Here is a 17,262-nt window from a genome sequence, read left to right as displayed (position 1 = left end):
AAATGAGCCAGGAAGGCAGGAAAATGGAATACAGTGGGAGTTGTGTTTGGGTATACAGGAACTTAAAATATATACTACATGCTCTAAATAAAAGAAATTGGGGTGGAGAAATGAGGATCCATTATTTGGTGTATAAAATCAGTGGATTTTATTATCTTGAAAAAAATCCATCATGAAAATAATAATTTAATTTTAAGATTCTACTCTGTAAGGTATATAAATTCTAGAGCATTCACAGAGTAGGAGGGATAAACCCTTCAAATTCCTTTAAAAATAACATAGGTACTGGACAAGCATAGCTACCCACAAAAAATACGTGACTCAGAGACTGTCATAAAGCCTCAGAAAAAGGCTGAATGGAACTTTGAGTGCTTGACATTGCAGCAATGCTTTTTTATTAATGTTGTGGTTTGCATCTAATGAGTTTAATTTTACTTTGTTGTTTTGATAAATAAATACATTCTATCTAGACAGCCACAAGCTACAAAATAATTGTTGACTCTGAAGGCTGGAACATTTTTAACCAGCTTTTCCTGATAGTTATTTCATTAAAACCCTAGGTCCTGGAGTAATTGAAAAGATTTAGTCTTTCTTTTCTGATGGAAAAGACACATTTCTGTGGTGTTGTAAATTCTTGTGCCCCCGACTTTGGTGACTGTAAATTCAGTGCAATACACCATGCTGATATGGGCTTTATTCTGTAAAAATTAGATGGCAAATAAAAAGTATTTACATTTATAGAAAATTCCATCATTTTTGCAATACTGATTTCTTAGTACTTAAGTACTGAAAAAAGAGAGATTCCAAAGTATTTAAAATAATTTAAATGAACTTTTGAATTATGCAGTACTTTTGTTGCTTAAAAAAAAATCTTTATTTCTAACAAGATTTGCCGTTTTATATATTGTCAAGACTGACAAAATGAAATACTGGTGGTATTTCCTCCTAAGGAAAATATGAAAACTGCTACATACAAGATATGGGGACTGAGAACAGCTTTTTTGGGGTGTGATTAAGATAGTGGGCAAGGATTCAAGGCATTTAAGACTGAGAAGGTTCCTTAAACCAGACTTGTGGGACATTCAGCATATTGTTTAATTTTTGTGTACCTCAGCTTTCATCTGTAGAACAAATATGTTGATATAGCTTTACTCCTGTCCTTTCCCGTTTCAGTGATTTGATTTATAAAAATCTCAAAGATTTCTAACAGTCTTGTTCAAACAACATCCAGCTCAATGAGCATTCAGTCTTAACTGGAGCTTCTAGTCACAGATGTGGCAGAAAAGCAATGCGAATTCCTTTAATTTACCAGAATAGGAGACTCTACAGAAGAAAAATAGAAGAGCTGAGAAGGAAAAAACATTAAAATCTCTAGTATAATCTGAATAGTTCTAGGAAATTGTTTGTGTCTAAGATTGAATTGACTCATGTCACTTTTACCCCTTAATCCAAACTGTTTTGAAATTGTCTGTTTGTGTACAGAAATTAATAAATGTCCAAGTATAAGTCCATGTCCTTTTGGTATCAAAAAAGTTCACTGAGCATGCTAAGTTAAGGAACCTTGTGGGTTACCGCGGTAGAAAAATATGATGTGAGATCACTACAATTCACTGTACTTGGCTCACTGATGAAATCTGCAGAAATGTATAATATTAGAGCACACTAAGAAAACAGTCCAAATCAGTCGATGATGAAGAAAACTTGTTCATGTCTTTTTTTTCTAGGTCTCTTAACGATCTGATTAACTCTCATGATAATCAGCTATTGGCAATCAGCTGAGGGGCACTGAACAAACTAAGTATATTTAAAGGAGTTTTTAAGCAGCAGTTGTGTGCAGGCTAAGATGGAAAATACAGCAGTACGGGAACTGGCAAGTGTTTACATGAAATGTCTTTCTTTTAAAGGGAGAAAAAGGATTTTTTTCTGAACCGTGAAGAAACTAGAAAGTGACTGATAGAGCCTTCATTCAAGATTTCCCTGTGAAAACTGTGTTGATGCCAATCATATAAGGTATCTTAAACAAACACAGATTTTGTTACCTTCCATGCCCTATTAAATGCCTTAATGCATAGCTGTTTCCAAGAAATAAAATGGAAGTAGTAAATAAATTAAAGAAATAGCTTTTTCTGATGCAAAGTCTATTAGATTAATGAACACACAATTTTATAGCAATACATGATAATTTCGTTCTGATACTAAAGATGAAAAATATCCAGTTTATATGTATTTGTTGTTCAGATAATAGTTGTATTCTTTGCCTTCTCTCACCATCAGCTTGCATTTTATCAAATCCCAAGCTGTTATGATTCGTTATCCATAGATGATCTTGAGCAGCCTTGCATCACAAAAAAATATGCTCTGGCATCTGCCATTGTGCACCACTAAACAGATCGTTTCTGAGTAAGGTTTGTCTTTGATTAATACATTCAGTAGCATGTGTCCTTATATTTTTACTTGTATCTTAGATGATGTTAGCTGCATATAGTACAGTACTGTCATTTTTGGGGTTGCAGATAAAATGTCAGCTGTGCCTTTTTAGCTAACAAGTTCTATTTGAGTTAATGCTTGTATACCTCAATGTCCATAGCAGTCCACTAAGCAGTCCCATTGCTTCTGTAGTCATTTCATAAAATCCTGTATCAGTGATATAGATAGCACAGTGAAACTAGGAGCTGTGATTATAGTATCAGGCTGGTATTCTAGACCATTTTCTGATTTTAGGAGCCAAAAATGAAATTTATGTCACAATTGTATTAATAGAGTAATAATGTCCAGTAATAAATATATTTACTGTGGAAGTCTTTATTTCCTGTAAGGTTGTTACATTAATAAGACTATTCTTTTTTTGAAAGACAATTAGTAAAAATGCACAGTACTCATGGATATTAGAAAATTAAAGTCCCCTTCATTCCTCTAATTTCCATCTCTGTTTAGCTACAGTTGTAAGGGGAAAATGAATGTGTATTTTTAAGGATGTTCTAAGGTAGTTACTATACTGTTTTGTTCAGACAATATTTGGAAATTGTTTTTTTACAGTGCTATTGTTACTGCTTCATCTAAAAATATTTTTTCAGCAATCAGCAGTGAAAATTTATTACTACCCATTTTGGTTTTGCTTTAGTACTTCTTGACTCGATAACTATTTTAAATTAATCAATTAAACTGCTCTTAGGAAATTGCATGGATACTTTTTTGAATATGTTAAATATACCTAGCATTGCTTGCTATAGCCTGAGTAGACTGTCTTCATCCAGTCACTTTGACATTTTCTCCAGGGATGAGGAGAGTAAGACAAACGATCTTATTCTGTTAAGATTCCTTATAATTTCCAGGCTTGATGCAATTTCAGTGAAACATTGTGCTAAACTCACTCCTAATAGAGGAAAGGTGTTTCTGAATAATCTGAAGATATTTACAGGACTTCTGTTTGCATGTCACCGTTCCCATGCAATTAATTGTTCATACTTGCAAGGGTTTCAAGGCTTCATTTGGGTTAGAGCTTTTTAAGCTCTTCCTAATTTTGCAGATGTTTCACAGAGTACTTGTGGAAGTAGAGATCATCCGCAGTTCAAATGAAAAGCAGCAACATATAAAGAAAATGAAATGTCAGGACACTGCTCAGTGAAAGTTCACAAAATAAGTGAAAAGCCACATGAAAATGTAAAACAATATGTCGTCAAAGTAAATTGTCCCCAAATAAGGAACTCACTTGGAAAGAATACTGCTTTTCATTTGTGTTGTAGAGCAGATTGTTGTGAGACTTAACTCTGAATGAGTGAGTTCAGCAGTGGCTGTTATTTTACCCTGAGCGTGCCTTTTATTTTCAGTAATAAAAACTGGTACAGTTCTGTGCTGAATGTGGAAAAAGGGGGGAGTGAGAGGGAGATTACCCCTCGCGAGGGGAAATGGAGGGTCAGACGCTGATCTCTTCACTCTTGTGACCAGTGACAGGAAATGGCATGAAACTGAGTTAGGGACTTTAAGGTTGGATATAAGGAGGTTTTTCACCCAGAGGGTGGTTGAGCACTGGAACAGGCTATCCAGGAAAGTGGTCAAAGCACCAAACCTGACTGAGTTGAAGAAGTGTTTGTATAATGCTCTCAGGCACACGGTGTGATTCTTGGGGCATCTTGCATAGGGCCAGGAATTGGACTCAATGATTGTTATGGTTCCCTTCCAACTCAGTAGACTCTATGGTTCTAAGAAAAATATTTTGTTTTCTAATTCCCCTGTATCTGTTCCTATTCCACCGAAACTTGCAAATTAATTTTGATTGAAGTAGTAGTGTGTTCATCACATTGATAAAATTAATTTCCATCTCTGTTCACTATCGTGCGTATCTCAGTTACCGGCAGTTTCTTCTGAGAATATGAAATACTATGTGTGAATGTGTCTGAGAGTAAGTCACCAATGTTATAACTCAAACTAATTTAAATGAAAGCAAATGTTTTGGGATTTGAAAGTTGAATTTCCATTTGAACAGTAGCTTCAAGGACTTGCATGCACATTTGACTGTCTTGTGTCCTGAAGTGGATTGCTAAAGAGATTATCCACAAAGACCCATGAGCTACAATAAGGTTCACAGGAATGTGAAATAGAATAAAGTTGTCTGTAAGGTAAATATGAAATGGAAAAGCAAACTAAAGCAAAAATTAAATAGGAATAAATCCAGGAGAATGTAAAGAATCTACTCCAGTAACTTAAGGATGCAATAAAACCTGAGGATCTGATGCACAAATCTGAACTAGAAATGCTTCTTAATATGTCACCTGAGTCACTGAATTTGTTTGGTAGGTCCCTCAGTGTGCTGATGTCTTTATAATACATTACAAATGGGGTTAAAGGGGATACTCTGTAATAAACAGTCAGTAAGAAATACCTTCTGAGACTTCTTGAGTATGAGGAAGTTCTTATTGAAATACAAAATTATTGCAGATGGTTAAGTGTTGCAAGGAGTCTTCCTATTTAAAAATGCCATCATATTGGCAAAAATATTCCTTTAAGTGTTTTAGATGCAATTTCTCTTTAATACTACTTTTCACTTAGAAATACCTATGGCATGTATTTTGGTGGTATATTTTGCTTGTATTTGATGATTGTAGCAAGGATGAAAGCAGTTCTCCTCTTACAGGACCTATTACTTCCACTGTAGTTGCTTTGAACATTCTAGAAAGGCAGAGTGGTGCTCAGGTCAGCACTGAGGAAATCTCCACAGAGCACTGAGGAAAGCTCAGTGTAAATAGTACAGGTCCAGAATCAGGAGGCCCTAGATAAACCAGTCTAATGGTGTGAACTCTTTTAATTCAAGATACTGTGCCAGCTGATAGCAAAACTTACTTGAGTTCTTTCCCCTTTTCTTGCCTTAGAAGTATTTTGTTCGTAGCCCATTTATGAAAAACAAGGAATCGTGGAATCCTGGGACTGTTGCAATGAATACCAAAATTATAGGTGAACAAAGGTTGATAGAATGTAAACCTGTCTCTAGAAATAAAAATATTTGCAAAAATTCTTTTTCCTGTGTTTTTACCTCCTTTTTTTCTGAACTAACCCTTCCCTAATTTCTCTTCTCGAAGCCTACAATCCACTGATAAATTAACATCCCTAGGCTGTAGATAGATACATCTTGCCTGCTTTATCATTGCCATCTTAAAGGTAAACCATTAAGCAACAGTGAAAATGAAATGTTGCATAGATCTCTGATGCATGCATCCATTAAAAATAACAAGAACAATAAATGCAAAATTAATTAATGTGTTGAAATTTTTTAAACTCTGTATAACCTCCTTAGCTGAAAGTAAATTCAACTATCTTATACTGGCAACATAGGCTGCAATGAGATTTATGGAGTTTGACAATTCAGGATGAATCAGATATACTGAAGGCTTTTTGGGGGAAAATAAAATTTCACCAAGTAATACAGTCAAGTGCAGATATTACTCTCCATGTAAGAAAGAGACTAAAATTGCTGGTGTAAAAAAGGTCTCTTTCTTCCCACAGTGCTGCATTTATTGTGTTACGGTCTAAACCAGCAGCAATTATACATAAGCTGTTAAACAACATGAGAACAATCAAACAGTTGGCTCACTGAGCCAGAGGTGGTACTTGGAGCCCTTGCTGTTTCTCCCAGTCAATCTCAGCATCAGTAATGGTCAGAAAATAGATGCTCATTCTCCTGCATATGTTTATGTGGCAGGGGGAACATGCCTTTTCTTTCCTTTTTGGCAGGCAAAAAAGAAACTAAAATTGCTTGGGAAAATAATAGGTTTATGGGGAAAGTATGCACTTACAAGTGCACACCATACCTGGGAAGGGAACTGTGGTTTTTAAGTGGCTGGATAAAAGCCCCACTAGATTCTATAGGATGAAGCCAAGAAGCTGGCAAAATTCAAAACATTTTTTGATTTATATGGAAGTGAGAATTGTAACAGTGGGGTTCTGCAGGGCTCCTTCCTCAGCCCAGTTTTCTTCAACATCCTCACTAATGACTTGGGTGCAGGACTCGAAGGAATAATAAGTTTGCTGATGGTACTAAATTGGGAGGAACTGTCAACTCCTTCAAAGGCAGAGAGGCCTTGCAGAGAGACCTTGACAAATTAGAGAGATGGAGAATCACCAACCATATGAAGTTTAAGAAAGGGCAAGCGCTGGATTCTGCACCTGGGACTGGGCAAACCTGGTTTTGTGTACACACTGAGGAATGAGAGGCCAGAGATCAGCACTGCAGAAAGGGACCTGGGGGTCCTGGCAAGTTGAATATGAGTCAGCAGTGCCCTGGCAGCCAGGAGGGGCAGCCATGTCCTGGGGGGCATCAAGGAAAGCCAGCCAGTTGAGGGAGGCAACTGTCTCACTCTGCTCTGCACTGATGCAGCCTCATCTTGAATATTGTGTGCAGTTTTGAGTGCCACAGTAGAAGAAAGGTATAAAGCTATTGAGAGCATCTAAAGGAGGGCAACAAAGGTGATGAAGGGCCTTGAGGGGAAGCAGCTGAAGTCCCTTGGCCTGTTCAGCCTGGAGAAGAGGGGAGACCTCATTGTGGTCTTGAACATCCTGACTGAGGGAAATGGAGAGGCAGGTACCCATCTCTTCATTCTCATGACCACTGACAGGACCTGAGGAAATGGCATGAAGCTGAGTCAGGGAATGTTAAGGTAGGATATCAGGAGATTTTTCACCCAGAGGGTGATTTGGCAGTGGAACAGGCTCCCCAGGGCAGTGGTCACAGCACCAAGCCTGACAGAGTTGAAGAAGCATTTAGACCATGTTCTCAGGTACATAGCATGATTCTTTGGATGTCCTGCATAGGGCCAGGAGTTGGACTTAATGATTATTATGATAACCTTCCAACTCAGCAGAGTCTATGATTCTCTAAGTAAATTATTGCAAGATTTTAGGGGGTAGAAAAAAACCCCCACATGTAGGGCAAAATAAATGGATAAGTGGGTAGGATATTCTTTCATGAAATGAATTATGTTCCAGATAACTATTGCAGGAGGTCATGTGTATTTTTTAAATAATTGATCTTGTTATTTGTCACAGAGGATACAGGATTTGGCAGACCATAGATTTAGATTGGTTCAGAACTTCTCTGGTTATGTCACAGATTTGCTCAGGTAACGAAATAAAAACTTTGTGACAAATTGGCTCAAAAAAACCCCAGCAGGGTATTTCTGACCGTCTTTACATCTGAATAAATCTGGATGGACATTTAAAGAAACCGCAGTGTGAAGTTAGGGGAACAGCTGTGATCCCAGTCTCATATGCAGTTATTTTCCAAGGTACATTGAAATTGTGAGCCTGAAACAGTCCAAGGATATAGTTTCATGATAGCATTTTTGCTGGAAGTGATGATCTTATGCTCCCTTTTTGTTCCAGCACTAAAAGTGAAGAGAGTAGTTTTCAGCCAGATAAGCCTTATTGCTGCCACACAAGAAAATAGTGCAGTGATGTGCATGTGGAAAGTAGGGCAGGATTTCTTCTCTTTTGGCAGCACCAAAGCCTTAAATCAGTTTAAGGAGCTTCTGAAACCACTCCAGAACTTTGAGTCTTCACAGAAGGTGGCTGGGGGCAGCGGGTGCTGACGCCACCATATACTTTCTATGTACAAGTATTGCTCACCTCACTATTAGCAAGTGTGCTTAGCATTGTAATGAAGAATGAACTTTGACCACTTTGTATAATCGAACTACCTAAATTAGTAAAAGTCAGTTCCAAATTTGATCCCCAAGTGTGGTGGGTTGACCTCAGCTGGCTTCCAGGCTCCCACAGTGATGAGATCTGTCAGACACAGATAAGAATTTGTATTTTTAAAATATACAAGGTTTCGTATCGCACTCCCCATGGCTTGAGAAAAGGACAGGTAGGTCACTTACCAGTTACCGTTCACAGGCAAAACAGACTTGACTTGAGGAAGACCGATTTAATTTATTGCCAATTAAAATAGGTTTGTACAGTGAAAAACAAGGACAAAACATAAAGCATGTACTTCCCTTGTTCCGAGACTCAACTTCACTCCTTTATTCCCAACTCTTTTGCCTGCCCCCAGGGAGAGTACAGGGAGGTGAGGGATGAAGGTTGTAGCGAGTTCACAACAGCTGGTCCCTGTCACTCCTCACTCCTCATGCTTTTCCCCTTCTCCAACATGGGGTTCTCCAAAGACTGCAGGGGCTGTAGGGGAATCTTTGCTCCAGCCCCTAGGACACCTCCTTCCCCTCTTCCTTCTCTCGCCATGGTGCACACAGGGCTGTTTCTCACACTTTTCCCCCTCACTTCTCACTGCTGGGCAGTGTTCTTGCCCTGTCTTAAATACATTTCTCAGAGGTGCCCCCACCTCAGCTGTGAGCTCAGCTGTACTCTGTGGTGGGTGCATTTGGAGCCAGCTGGAACCCGCTGTGACCAGCCCAGGGCAGCCCCAGCTGCTAGTGCTGGGGCACTGGTGCCCCAGATACCAAAGTACCTCTCAAACAGTTAGAGCAACCAGTGAAAGCAAAGGTAATTTTCTCAGGATAGTCTGAAAAACTTTTTTCCTAACCTCATCTCACAGACACCTGTTTTTCCAGTAGCAGACCAACAGTTGTTGCACAGGAGCTCTTCTTTATGCATGCTTCTGTGAGTATGAACAGAATAAATCCCATCATGTAGTTTAGGGAAACTGTATTTTTTCTTTTCATCAAGGCTGTGCTTATGATAGATACCAAGTTGTTTGCTATGTTCCTTTGTATTTATCCATTACTGATGTTAAGTATAGCTGAAAATTTCTGCTAGAAACACAAATAGTAGTGGTTTTTTTCCCCACGCTGCGGTTTGTAGCCCATTATGCAGTGCAGCAGGTTCATTGCGCTGATCAGGTTTTGAGTGAGTTTTGCCTGTAACCTTTCATATATGGCACTGAAAAAACCCCACAATTATATTCCTTCCATTAAAATATTAAAAAATATTTGCCTTCTGAATCACTGTGAATCCAAAATTTGTACATCCTGGATGTGCAAAATGTGGAAAAGAGAGAAATGGGTGCCAGAAAACAGGTCTGACCCAGGCCGGGGCAGACTCCCAGTGGGCATTCAGGTCTCCAGTTGCAGTTAGGCAGACCTGCTGTATCCCTTCTAGTGCCCACCTCTGCTTTGGGGTTGCCTGTTTTCTGCACAATTAGTTAGGACATGGTCCTGAGATAAATACATCCTTTGCTGTTTTCCTAGTGTTTCCTTTGTAAATTGCGTGAATACTGGTTCCCACTTTATTATCTATAACTTCTGTCTGTTAGTGTCAGAATGGTTGGTGACCCGACCAGAGTCATACTTTGTCCTTTACAACTTGACAAACTGGTTGGAATTGTTGGCACAAACAACTGGTTTGTTTTGTTCTCACATTAGAAGAAGATGCGATATGAAACCTTGTATATTTTAAAAATACACATTCTTATCTGTGTCTGACAGATCTCATCACCGTGAGAGGTTCAAAATTTGTGATTCTCTGTAAAATTTGATTTTCTGGCACTTTCCAACAACAACTTGTCTCCTACTGACATGTAGAATTTGATTTTGTGCAAACATCTTTTGTGCGTATGTCTCCTTGATATTGATAACAGTGGCTCGTGGTAATGCTTATCTCCTTTTGATTCTGAAAAGTAATAAAGAAGAAAAATACAAAGTAATAGCTACATACATTAGTTAGGCAGACATCCATCAAATCTTTGTATCAGACTTAGCTTTTCAGATATCTCAAGAAACAGAGACTAAAAGTAGTGGTAGAATGGCAAACATGCCCACAAAACCAAATAAATCATTGCCAAACAAGGAATGAATGAAGACAGATCTTTCTTGTTCATTCATGAGGTTTTGTTCCCTTTTCCAGGTAGTTTTCTGAACAAATTGTTAATTGCTAATTGCCATAGTCTCTTCATAGCTACTACAATTGGACTCTTCAGCATATGTGAATCTTGGGTCCGAACCCCAAATTCTGGGGAATGTGAGTGGGATAGGAAGGCACTGAAAAGTGGAAAAATAGTCTTAATAATCTATTGTATACAGATAGGAGTAGTCATTTAGAAAATAGTATAGCATTGCAAACACATAGAACTTCATTTCATCTGTAAAAGAGATCTGTCGTTAAAGAACTAGGAATATAAGTACGTACAACTGTAGACATAAATCTTACTTTTTAGTTTCCAATTTATGAGTGAAAATAATGGATATTTATATGCAAACATGTTTATATACATGACTTTGGTACCTACTTGTGGATAATGAAATGGACAAGTACAGTCTGGTCTACTTAGATGTACATATTGGGAGTATTTGGGGTATATTGTAGAAAAATAGGAAATCGTGATGGTTTTTGTGTTTCAACATACGTAGATGTTTATTTGTACAATGTTTGTCCACAAGACACCTTTTTTTTTAACATATATTTCTTGATTGTACATTGCTGTATGTACACAATGATTCTGTAATGAGGCTTTGATTTTGTAACTCATAGTCTGAGCAGCCAGATTCACTGCTGACTGAAGATTGCATGGAGGACCCTGTGTATTTCATTGGCAGGGTATCTGATTTGATGAGAAGAACAGTGGCAGTCTGCTTTATATTGTGGGAAAATGAAAAGTGATTAAAAGTGATTTTGGCTTTCTGAAAGGCTGTCAGTAGGCTTTGATAGCAGTAAACAAGTTTTAGCTATGCTGTGTGCCATGGAAGAGTCTGCATGGTGTGGCCTGCTTCTTAGGAGAAGCACAGACAGAAGACAAGATTTCCTGAGCTAGTCATATAATTCTCTAGAAGCTTGTATGAAAGAAAAAGCAAGGTGAGTACAGCCATGTGAAAACCATACCCCTGATGATCAGAACGTAGGTGAAGAACATATATACCAATTGATAAGGGCTTATATATTTGCCCTAGGCAGAGGAAGCTGATTTTGTGTAGCTAAGGCTGTTGTATTTCAGTTCCCAGACCAGATCCTGCTTATATGATGGCTTCCAAGGGCACTGTTATGGTATTGTCAACATGGAATCTCCTGAGCAAAGCACACGAGGCTGTGCAGCTAGAAGTAAAATAAAAAGCTCTGAAACAAATAACTATCACTCCTCACATACTCCAGACACATCCAAGAAAGAACATGTCTTGCACACTGCCTGGTGCCTTTTTTATGTATGCATACATGAGGATGGACAGGAGGATCAGTTATGGAGAGTGTCAGCACTGCCAGCAGGTGGGACAGTTAAAGACATCTGGTATGTTGGCTTTTGTAAGTAAAATTTAAAGTCTACTGGAATAGTAGTAAAAAAGTTAGAGGGAGCAGGTGGAGACAGGAGAGAGAGCTTCCATCTTGTCATGCGGTTCCATCTCTGTGTTAGGAACAAATGGCTACAGTGAAATGGGATCTCTTTCCATTTTGTAACCCTGAATGCCATTTGAAAAATAAATGTCATTTTTGTGAAGAAATGAGCCACATAAAAGTAGAGAAAGCAGCCCTACTTTTCAGGGACAGAGGATGGATGACAGCACATGGACATCCTTAGAATATGTGATTCGTTTTGGCAGGGAAGATGCAAGCTAGCTGTAGTGAATTTTGTGAAAGACAGCTATTGCTACTTTTATTTGACAGCAGAAGTCTAACCTGCATCAGTTAGAATTTCCTTGTACTGCAGCAAGTAACGACAGTTAAATAAGATTGACAAATTGTTTCAGCACAAACTGGTTATATGTGAAGAGTGTTGGCTGCAAAATTTCGTTGCACTGCTGCAAAACTGTACGTAATGCATAAACAAGGGTAGGCCAGATGTACTTCTAAGCTCAAACTAATTCTGTAAATAAATGGTTGTTTACAACACAGTAATGTACACGTTTTATAAAAAATCTTTTCAATTTCTCTCTACTGCTATGTGTTCTGCTGCTTCTTTTTCCACTAGCAACCACATGGTTATTTCCAGATTAATGCATTCCCCATAGGTGCTGCTAAAAGATGGATAGATTCAGACCATGCTATAGTGAACAGTGTTTTGAAATGTACATTTTATTGGTTTTTTGTAAACGACATGAAAACAACCAACCTTGCAAGTCTCATCCTGTGTCTTTATGTGGAGAATATTACATAAGAAATATGAGAAACATATTCATGCATGCAGCTGTACGATGCTTGTAACTGCTCAGGTGTGTTTGTTCTTCAGCAGCACAAGGAAGTTAGAAGCTAATGGTAACCTGCCAGTTATTCAGTCAGTTTGGTGTCTGTGACTCAGCTTCTTCTGATACATTGTTCATAAATAAGAAGGACATGAGAAACATTTTGAGTTGGGTAATTTTTACATTAACTTTCCCATCCTACTCTATTCACAGAATCATAGAATCAGCTGGGTTGGAAAAGACCTCCGAGATCATCAAGTCCCACCCTTGTTCCAATACTGCTGTGGTTACTAGACCATGACACTAAGTGCCACATCCAGTCCCATCTTAAAAATCTCCAGGGATAGTGAATCCACTACCTCCCTGGGCCTCCCATTCCAATGTCTTATTATTCTTTCTGTAAAAGATTTCTTCCTAATATCTAACCTAAACCTCCCCTGGCACAGCTTAAGATTGTGCCCTCTTGTCTGGTTGCCTGGGAGAAGAGACCAACCCCACCTGGCTACAACCTCCTTTCAGGGAGTTGTAGAGAGTGATGAGGTCTCCCCTGAGCCTCCTCTTTTCCAGGCTAAACAACCTCAGCTCCCTCAGCCTCTCCTCACAGGACTTGGGCTCGAGTCCCTTCATCAGCCTCGTTGCTTCTTTCTGGACCTGCTCCAGCACCTCAATGTCCTTCCTGAACTGAGGGGCCCAGAACTGGACACAGTATTCAACGTGTGGCCTCACCAGTGCTGAGTACAGGGGCAGAATCACTTCCCTGGTCCTGCTGGCCACACTGTTCCTGATCTAGGCCAGGATGCCATTGGCCTTCTTGGCCACCTGGGCACACTGCTGGCTCCTGTTCAGCTTCCTGTCAATCCAAACTCCCAGGTCCCTCTCTGCCTGGCTGCTCTCCAGCCACTCTGCTCCCAGCCTGTAGTGCTGCATGGGGTTGTTGTGGCCAAAGTGCAGGACCCGGCACTTGGCCTTGTTGAACCTCATCCCATTGGAATCAGCCCAACTCTCCAGCCTGTCCAGGTCCCTCTGCAGAGCCCTCCTGCCTTCCAGCAGATCAACATTCCCCCCCCACTTGGTGTCATCTGCAAAATCCCCTCATCCAGAAAATCAGTAAAGATATTAAACAGGACTGGGCCCAACACTGATCCCTAGAGGACACCACTAGTGACTGGTCGCCAACTGGATGCAGCACCGTTCCCCACCACTCTCTGGGCCCAGCCATCCAACCAGTTCCCAACCGAATTGCAATACGCAATTTTACACCATTTGGAAACCTTTTCATGTTGTTTTGTCAACGACATAGGATATGCTATTAATCCAGCTTTTGTAAAAAGATAATTTTTTTGAGAGCAAAGTTAATAGAGGCATGGTAGCAGTGACCCTGTGAATAAACTGACTTCAATAAAATGAAAGCTGCTTCAAACACTTTGTCCATGTAAAATTTGAAAAAGCTCAAGCATAAAGATATATAACCATTAAGGCCACGTTCTGCCACTTAGAGGATGACTTCCTCCCAGTTGGGTTGTGGCAGCAGAACCCAGCAGCCCTTCCTGGCCTTTCATACCACATTTTGAGAGGTACAGGTGCCTGGTGGAGGATCTTCTACATAACTCATGCTGGGAGTATTTGTTTGAATCTGTAAATTCCCTGATGCTGTATTTTTGGATCGCAAGCTCAGGGGGATGTATTACTTGTATTTAAGTAATTTCCAATGAAACCCAGGAGTTCCCTTCTCTTTTCAAATACGAGTTAGCAGTGATTGAATGGTGTTTCACATAGACATCACAGCCAGCCCTTTTGATATACCCTGAGGTCTACAGAGAAGGATATTGGTCTACAAATCAGTAGCATAAAAGCATTCAAAATAAATTTTCTTAATCAAAATTAGGTGTTGTATACAGATGTTGTCAAAGGATGACATCTTGAAATACCCATTGTATCCCACCTGAGAATTGTTAAGCTAACTTTTGCATGTTTGGTTATGTTGATTTTGGTGGAACAATTTGTGATTTAATATGCTAGCCAAACACACTAGTCACTGTCAGCAAGTAATGAACTCAGTGCTTGACTAGGACTGGAGATAAATCTGAATCTAGTTAAAATTACAACATGATGTTCATTAGCTTCAGCAAGGGTAATTTCTGAGATAAAGTGTTGCTATCACCCAATATGTTAAATAAGCAGTTGGACTAAGCAGATGGTGGGCAGAGATCAATGGCTTTCCATTAAACAATAGGTAATTTCTCAGTAGGAAATTACTCACATTCCCAAAAGGGGTCACGTATCAAATTTCTTATGCTGGTTTATAGTTCTAAGAAATCTCGTGATCAAGTGTGTGCACTCTAGAAAACATGAAGAGGCACAAAACATTACAGATATTTTGAAGAGTGACCTTATTTATTCTGGTATACCTCAGGGCTTCATTGTGCTTGACACTGCATACGAATTGGTCTCAGCTTTACACTGAAGTTTGCCACTAACTTATTTATATGATGAATGTTTCCCAATATTACAGCAAAACTGTACTATTCCAAAATACCACCCTTATATATGATATTAAGTATATAGAAGATTGACATCTTCATATGCTTAGGTATATGAAGGTATATCCTTCCATAGGATTTTGTGGGAATAAGGTGCAATGGTTAAGGATGCAGATATGGAGATGTTCCTCAGCCTTTTTGATTAAATGTTGTATAAAATATTTTAAACAATTTGAGAAAAAATCCATTATCTTTACTTTTCATTTAGCCACATCGTGGCCTATTTCAGATTTAAAGCAGAAGCGTCAATGTTGAGAGTTGTTTTCCCAATATTTTCAATTCAGTTGTTTCAAGTTTTCCATGCTGTATTTTTTTTGTTATGTATCTTAAGTATAATTTAGCAGTTCCTGAAGTTGTACTTTGGCTAATATGTAATGTAACAATGAACTGCAGTGAGATGATTTGAGGAGGGATGGGTTCTGTCTTCAGCCTTTGATTAGATGGTATCTTCCCTGAGCACGTTACGTCCATCTCGTTCATTTGACTTGGCCTGTTTTTGATTTACCGCAATACATTAGTGTTGAAAACTGTTCAATGTTTCAGGAGCTGGCTGATGGGCACATCAGTTGTCCTTGCCTTGAGGGTAGGAAAAACTATCTGAAGAGCAGGGTGGAGGGCTGGAGGTGATTATACTTTCAGCCCTTCAGTTTTTCTACCCAGCTATCATGAGTGTATGAAACTGGATGAGACTTCCTTAATTTTTAAGCACAAATGGTTGCTTATGTCTGTGAACATTCCTGTCTTGACTTGATGGTATCTTGCCCCTACCCAACGTAGTAATTTAGAGAAAAACAGCCAAAAGAGTTTGGCATAATGGGATATGAATGCGGGGTAAGAAAAAGTAGGTAATTATAGTAGATAAATAATAGATCATTATTCTTACCTGAGGCTTTTACTTATATATATGTGATAGATATAGATGGGTTCTAGACAGTGCCTCTACATGTTGACACTGCTTTCTGACAATTTCTAGTCTACTTCACTTACAGATACTAATGAAAAAATATACATAACTGTGAATTGCTGTGGAAGTGTTTTTTAAGATTAAAAATGAAAAACAATTTAACCATTTTAAGATGCTAGTATATTTTTTTTCTCTCATTAAGTGAAACTTACCTTATCACTATATTTCTTTTGTTGTTGTTGTTTTGGTGTTTAATTTTGGTTTGTTTTTTTTTAACCAAACGTGGTTGGCTTGGTTTTTTTCTTGATTTTTTTTTTTTTGGAGGGGGAGACTTTTATTCCATTTTCAGAACATGAGAATGGTTATTTGTGTAAATTAAGATGAATGATAGAGTTAACCAATAGGTTGGCATTAGAAAATTTCGACATTTTGTAATTTTTCTTATATAAATTCTCCTTGAATGATCTGCATAATAAAATAATTTATATTTTTAGCATGCAGGGCATAACAGAAAATTTCCAAATTATTATTTTCTAAATCTACTATATGTAGTATCTGTTATGCTACAAAAATGCTTAATTAAAACCAAAAGTTATATGCAAAAAGTCTATTTCATAGGGGAATAAAACATACCAGAGCAGTGTGCCAGTAGGTTAGTTGAAGTAGTAAATTAAAACTCATCATGCCATATGCTTTCTACTCATTATTCATAATTTACTTTTATGACTAGCTTTGACTCGTAGGTATAGTTTTGGAGACAGAGTAGCAATATATTTCTGACTTCAAAATGAAAGATTGAGAATGCTGCATCTAACCCTCAAAGATTGATTTCTGTCTATGCCTGTTTTTGAAACTATGCTTTAAATTTTGTTCTCAGTAATGTCTTTGTTTGCTGATCATTAAACTATGTGGCTCTTGAGCATCAGCTTCAAAATTCAAGTGATTATACTGTAAACAATCTGATTCTGTATTTATTCACTTACCCTAAACTCTTGCCTCCAGCTGATTCAATTTATATTCCGTGTCAGCATTAGCAGTGCCATGTAGTAGTGCCTTGCTAATCACTGTGTTCATTTGATGATTACATTTTCTTTGTTCCTAAATTCTTATAGAAGACTCAGAAGCATGTCTTGTTCTTTGCTCATCCTTCAAAACCTGAGGAAAGGAGTAACATTATTTAAAGTTTGTTTTAAATCATTAATTTGTTAAT

The 17,262-nt window shown here is 38.4% G+C and overlaps 1 protein-coding gene across 2 annotated transcripts in view; it reads left to right on the top strand.

The window, feature by feature from the left end:
* Positions 1 to 1,928: 1,928 nt before the first annotated feature.
* The window catches only part of SYT1 (synaptotagmin 1), a 270,201-nt gene continuing 254,867 nt past the window's right edge, over positions 1,929 to 17,262 (top strand). The window contains exon 1 of one of the 2 annotated variants that reach the window (XM_008925494.3): positions 1,929 to 2,010. The gene's annotated coding sequence lies outside the window, so the exon portion shown is untranslated. The remainder of the gene's footprint in view (positions 2,011 to 17,262) is intronic. The other variant, XM_008925495.3, reaches the window with a different exon arrangement.

The sequence above is a fragment of the Manacus vitellinus genome, unplaced genomic scaffold (genome assembly GCF_001715985.3).
Source record: "Manacus vitellinus isolate BGI_N305 unplaced genomic scaffold, ASM171598v3 scaffold_5_pilon, whole genome shotgun sequence".
NCBI classification, from domain to species: Eukaryota; Metazoa; Chordata; class Aves; order Passeriformes; family Pipridae; genus Manacus; species Manacus vitellinus.
This window is presented reverse-complemented; position numbering and strand designations above follow the sequence as displayed.